The following is a 6,918-nucleotide window of genomic DNA, read 5'->3' as shown; positions in this document are numbered from 1 at the left end:
CCATGGGGAAGTCTAATTGTGGGACTTGATCCCAGGACCCTAGGGTCATGACCTGAACCGAAGGCAGATGCTCAACCACTGAGCCACCAGGTGTCCCACTTTTGCATTTTAATAAAAACTCAGTTGTTTATGTATATGCCAGTCTATGTCTGGTCTGTCTAATCTGTTCCATTCATCTATTTGCCTGTCCTCCAACATTTTCTTCTCTTTCAAAATGGCTTTGGCTATTCCAGATTTTTTGCCATTCATACCAGTCTTCTAATCAGCTTGCTAGTTGCCACAGGAAAGTCTGCTATGGTTTTGGTTGTCATTACATTGACTCTATAGATCAATTTTGGCAGAACAGATACCTTTAAGAAAATTGAGTTTTCCAAACTATAAACATAATAAATCTCTCATTCATTTAGGTCTTTAACTTCTCTCAAGCAACATTTGATAGTCTTCAGGGTACAAGTCTTTCACATCTTTTGTCATATCCCTAAAAATGTTCCTATTTTTAAAAAAAGATTGTATTTATTTATTCATGAGAAACACAGAAAGGCAGAGACATAGGCAGAGGGAGAAGCAGGTTCCCTGCGGGGATCCTGATGTGGAACTCGATCCCAGGACCCCAGGAACACACCCTGAGCCAAAGGCAGACAGACGCTCAACCACTGAACATCCCAAGAATTTCCTATTTTAACGCTATTGTTTCCTCATTTCAATTTCTGGTGGCTTCTTGCTAGTATTTAGCATTGCAATTGATTCTTGGATATTGCTCTTGAATCTAGCAACCTTTCTAATCTCACCAGCTCTAGGAGCTTTATTGGGGTAGATTTCATTAGCTTTTCTACATCAAGTTTTAAAAGGATAGTTTTCATATGGTAGTAGTATAATTTTCCTTATCTTTAATGGGAATGGGAGGAGATAGGACTAGAGACAACTATTCTGAACTCTGTTTCTATAAACAAAGCAGGGAAATGAAGGTGATACCTGAAAGAGATTCTGGGGGCAGGTGCTTTAAGAGATGATCTAGTATGTTCTTTATGCTAATGGGAATAATCTTCCAGAGAGAGGAGTTTTATTAATGCAGGAGAGAGAAGAGAAAACTGTGAGGATCACTGAGAGGGAATGAGATCTTGTCCACAAGCGGCAGGGTTCTTACTGAGAAGCAAGGACACATCAACCATTGCAGCATGGTGGAAGGGAGAGCATTTGGTAGAAACACACACACAGATTGGCTGTTTGGGTTGCAGCAGTGGATGGACGTTCCCTGCTTCCATGACTTTGGTGAAAGCAGAAGGAAGGGGACGCTTGGGTGGCTCAGCAGTTGAGTGTCTGCCTTTGGCTCAGGGAGTGATCCTGGAGTGCCAAGATCGAGTCCCACATCGGGCTTCCTGCATGGAGCCTGCTTCTTCCTCTGCCTATGTCTCTGCCTCTCTCTCTCAGTCTCTGTCTCAAATAAATAAATAAAAATAAAAATCTTAAAAAAAAAAAAAAGAAAAAGAAAGCAAAAGGAAGGTAGTCACGTAGAGGAAGACGGGGCCCAGAATTGCTGCAGGTTTAAGGAGGGAGGAGGAAATGTGGAATTGTCGCTTGGAAAGTGAAAAGAAACTTGACCAGGAAAATGGAATTGAACTGCATGCAGCACCAAAGGCCCTATGAGATAAATGGGTGTGAAGTTAGACCAGTGGGCATGATTCTGTGTCTTACTCCTATACTCTTCTGCGTGTGTGCAAGATGAGAGTACAGCAAGCATTGTATTTAACGTGGGCTGGGTGCTGTTGTTGACATGACTGGTGAAGGGGAGGTGAGATTGCACTCATTGCCGTGGCCTCTCTGCTCACTAGCACTGGGACTCGGGTTCAGATGGTCAGTCAAAGCCATGAAACACAATAGGCTTCACTTGGATTTAAGAAAGAACGAGTGCTGGGCAACACAACATGCAGAGTGACAGCACAGAAGACGTGTGTGACTCCTCTATGAGCACCATGATTTCCCAGTCATCCTGTACTTGGGAGGAACCTAGTCATCAGATGGTATCAGCTCAGGGAAGCCGGGGCCCGGGATCTCTCCCGCTTTTATACCTAGCTGGCCACGAAGCCCCCTCAGGAGCAAGTTCCCAGTTTATAGCTCCCAAGAGCGTAGTCCTGTGCCTAGTCATCAACCAGACTTTCATTCTTCCATCTGATATAAGGTGAACTCCTAACAATTCCTTGTTTTAAAGTCACAAGTAGATTCAACCACTAGTCAAATTCTCTGTCCCTGAGGCTAGAGGAACTCTTAGAACTCAGGACTAACACTCAGTTAGTCCTTTCCTTCCAACAAGAAAATGATGGTAATTATGAACCAGGAAATTTAAACTTTTTAAGGAGAAAATGACATCAAGGACAATAAAGGTCGGTGGCTTGGGGTCCCTGTGGGATTGAAGGAATGATAGAACCGAAGAATTCTGCAGATGAGCAGCTCAAGGGATAAGTGCTAGGAGGGTCATCTACTGGTGGGTAAACTATACAGATGAAAGTAGATCAAAATACTACTTTTTTGATTACTTGGGTTTTGCTGATGCTTCTAGAAACAACTCAAGAAGATGGCCAATTCAATGAGTATTTGATAAGATTTATCAATTTGTTTTGTTGCCTTCAGAATAATCTGCCCCTTTCAGTGTGATTTTTGTGTTTTAAGCTACATTCTCATCTTATTGCCGGATCAACTTTCTTCTTCACACTAGGCCCAGCCAAAGGCTAACCTTTGTTGGACTGTTTCTTGCTACCAGCATCCCTTCTTCTAGTAGATCTCACCATTGCTGGCTCCGTCGTGTCTCCACCAACAGCATCTGCAAATGTGAATTCATTCACTAATGGGATGTGTGAAATGAAACAAGCACTTTGCAGTGTTTTATTGATGTGCTTCTCATTTCTATTTATGTCCTCAAATTTCTGCATGCGGCAATAAACACAACTACCTTCCTTCTTCTTTATGCCAAGATGACCACCCATCCTTTTTATGTTGTTTTATGGCCTACAAGTGTTCTTTCTCATTTAGGAACAGTGTTTCCAAAAATCAATGCTGTCACCAAAAGTCCAAGGCATATGCATTATATTCTGTAGGAGGAAAGAAGAAAGAAAGTGTAAATGGAAATTACAATTTGCAAGTTGTAAGAGCGTCCCATTATTCCAGGCACTGGGACAGGCATTTATGAATTAAAACTCTATACAACCAGGGTGCCTGGGTGGGTCATTTGGTGAAGGGGAGTGCTCTTGATTTCAGCTCAGGTTGTGATCTCACCAGCCTGGGGTCAAGCCCCGTGTTGGGCTCCATGCTCACCATCAATTCTGTCTATCTCTGCCACTGTGTGTGGTGTGCTCTTTCTCTCAAATAAATAAGTCTTGAAAAAAAAATAAAACTCCATACAACCATCAGGTCAGCTGATGTCAGCCTGTCCTTTGCCATGTAGACAAAACGGATGCAAACCTCCTTTTTTTTTTTTTAATTTTTATTTATTTATGATAGTCACAGAGAGAGAGAGAGAGGCAGAGACGTAGGCAGAGGGAGAAGCAGGCTCCATGCACTGGGAGCCCGACGTGGGATTCGATCCCGGGTCTCCAGGATCGCGCCCTGGGCCAAAGGCAGGCGCCAAACCGCTGCGCCACCCAGGGATCCCGCAAACCTCCTTTATCATGCATTTCTCAGGGATTCATGAAATAGCTGTGTATTTTCAGGGGCTGCTGTAGTAGACTTTTTTGTTTTGCCCCTCTTTCTACCCAGCACTAATTCTCTTTTTCCTACAACTCTTGATTGGTGTTTATAGATTCATCTGTATTCAGGGCCACTGATTCCGTCTCCAGTGGAAGATCACCACAGTGGGTCATATCTCGTAGGCTAAGCCAGGCAGTGTGTTTTGCCATGGAGGGTTGGGTGTGTAACCTAGTCTGGTCTAATCGTGGAGAATCTCTGGTCTTTTGTTTGGGTATCTGAAGCAAATGACCTCTCTCCTGTTCCAGAGGATATGGCTAACGGTGCGGTGTGAGGGCTGGAGCTGTTAGAGCCCTTTGTCCTCCTGAAGCCAGTCTGAGCCAAACCAACGCTCAGATTGAAATGGGGGTCAAGAGACTTAACAGAGAGATGTAGCTCTATCAACATTATAAACCATTCGATCAAGCCAGATCTGAAGCTGACCCCCTTTGTACTTTCCAGGTTTGTGAACCAGCAAATTCCTTTTGTTATTCAAGCAAGTCAGAGTCTAGTTCTGCATTTCTTACATGAAAACAGATACTGGCTTACAGTCAGTCACTCATTCAGGCTCCCCCTGAACTCATTGCATCTCACATCCCTAATGTCTGCTTGTTGCTACTGACTCAGATGTGGCATTGAGCTCTTCCTTCTCCCGAATAAAACCTCTCTCATGCAGGAGTTTGTATGTGTGTGGCAAGGTGTGCTGCAGGTCTGGGAGTCAGAGTATAGGCAGCACAGGGAAAAAGAAGAGTGGCAACGACATACTTAAAACTATTGAGTGTTCGCTGTTCTTATTTGCAAGAGGCTCTGATGCACCTCATGAGGTCTGGTGTGGAGTTTCTCACCCACTCCCATGCTCTCAGGCTCCTCATCCTTCCTTTCTGTTCTTCCTGACATCTAATTTAACTTTATTTAGCTATGTCTTTGTCACATGGTCTTCTTCTACTTGGCCCTTAGACATTCCTGGCTAAGCGGTTAATCAAATATTCCCCGGAAATAAAATTCCCTCCCTAAAATGATAATGCTTTTAGAATTTGGAATAGTGTGGCCAGGTCATTATGCAATTAGACATGTTAGGCTCTGTTTCATGAGTGTAGTGTCACTTTTTTTTTTTTTGGTCCAGTACTTCATTCAACTATTAGCGTATAATCAAATGGGATGTCTAAGAATCATAGACTGTATTTTTTATGTTCTATGTGGATTTGTCTCTTTGACTTGGGGATTTGGCAGATACAAAATGTTGTCACTGGAAATGGTGTTAAAAGTCCAACACCTTTGTTCAGGCACAATGTCCTAAAGGTGCTAGTGTCAGAGATGGCAGAGGAACCAGATGGTTTGGCTCTTTTGGGCTGTACTTTGGGGCATGTGGCGGTCACTTAGGGACACTCTTGAATTACTGATCATAAGTTTGAAACTGATCGCACATTCGATTTAGTATAAAACTTTTAAAGACTCTACTGATTTTTATGACACTCCCATCCAGGAGGTATTGCATATCTCAGTTTACCCACATATAAAAAGATTGTTTGGGGTGGGCTCATCTCCTTGCATTCAAAAAAGTCAAGATACTGCAATTTGTCCTCATTTGTAAAATCAAGATTAAAAAAAAATCTGCCTCCTGGGGCCTATGCAAAGATGAGATATATACATATAGATGTAGTTGTATATATGTATGTATATGTGTATATGAAATGCTTAGGATATTAGGTGGCATGTAGTAAACAGTCTGTCTGCAATTCTCAAACTTCTTGGTCTTAGGATCTCTTTACACAATTATAAAATTATTTAGCACCCAAAATGCTTTTGTGTTGTGGGTTAAACTTATCAATACTTACTACATTAGAAATTAAAACCAAGAAAATTTAATAATATATATGAAGTCATTTAAAGTAATTACATAATAATAATTTTTAAATGAAAAATAACCATATTTTCCCCAAAACAAAATAATTAATTAGAAAAATGACATTGGGGGATCCCTGGGTGGCGCAGCGGTTTGGCGCCTGCCTTTGGCCCAGGGCGCGATCCTGGAGACCCGGGATCGAATCCCACATCAGGCTCCTGGTGCATGGAGCCTGCTTCTCCCTCTGCCTGTGTCTCTGCCTCTCTCTCTCTCTCTGTATGACTATCATAAATAAATAAAAAAAAAAAAAAAAAAACTGAGAGACTTTAAAAAAAAAAAAAAAAAAAAGAAAAATGACATTGTTTTACATTTTTTTTGCAAATCTTGGTAGTGTCTGACTTACTAGAAGATACTTGGAACCAGACCTGCTTCTGCATCCAATCTGCTTTGAAATCACACTGTTAGGAAGCTTTAGGAAAGTCTATTGTACTCTCCATAGAAACTGAGAGTGGAAAAAAGGAAAATCTCATTTTAACATTATTTTGAACAAGTTCTGACCTCATGGACCCCCTAAAGGGGTCTCAGGGACCATTAGGAGTCCTCAAATTCAACTAAACCTTGAGAACCACGCCTGTATTTTCAGTTATTATTGTTAGGATTATTGATTATAATGATGAGGACAGGAAAAAACAAGGAGAGAAATTAATGTTCCAAAGTTGGAGCTTTGAGTTGTGACGTTCTCTTCATTAAGAGAACCTGGTTTGTTGCAGACACTCATTAAGAAATGCTTGTCTTTAAAAGACTGGAACACATTTAGGTGGAAGTGCTGTCAACCTTTGATATGAAGAGTAAAAAGACAGTGGTATTTAGCTTTTTCAGGCATGTAGAGCTATTGCCATGAAATAAAGAGGGAAAAGTCTCCCCAGTGTACAGTAAGGAGACAGAGGATGGGTTTGTACCGCCGTGGAGAATTTTCATGAGAAGTTATGTGTTAGCATTTGGGCTGGAGCACCAGCACTGAGGCTAGTACAGTGAAACCCAGGAGCATTTCAAAGCCTTTTTTCATGGATGTGCAGACAGAAGAAATACATTCTGGAAGAACAAAATGTATCACCATCACCAAAGCACTTCATGAAAGGGGCAAATGGAGATGAAGGGACAATTGGCTACTTAGGCTGGCTTTTTCTGTTTCCAGCCAGGATATGGTCTCCTGGTAGAAAAGATGTCGAAGTCTGAGGTCTGATAATGCAGGAGTATGTTCACAGGGTGTCCTTGGCCCAAGTCAACAGGTTCTTGGACTCTCAGTCATTTGAAAGGTGAAATCCTCTCCCTGTCTCTCATGAGGAAAGCAGCTCTCCCAA

Source organism: Vulpes lagopus, chromosome 11 (assembly GCF_018345385.1).
Source record: "Vulpes lagopus strain Blue_001 chromosome 11, ASM1834538v1, whole genome shotgun sequence".
NCBI classification, from domain to species: Eukaryota; Metazoa; Chordata; class Mammalia; order Carnivora; family Canidae; genus Vulpes; species Vulpes lagopus.
Note: the sequence above shows the minus strand (reverse complement) of the source record.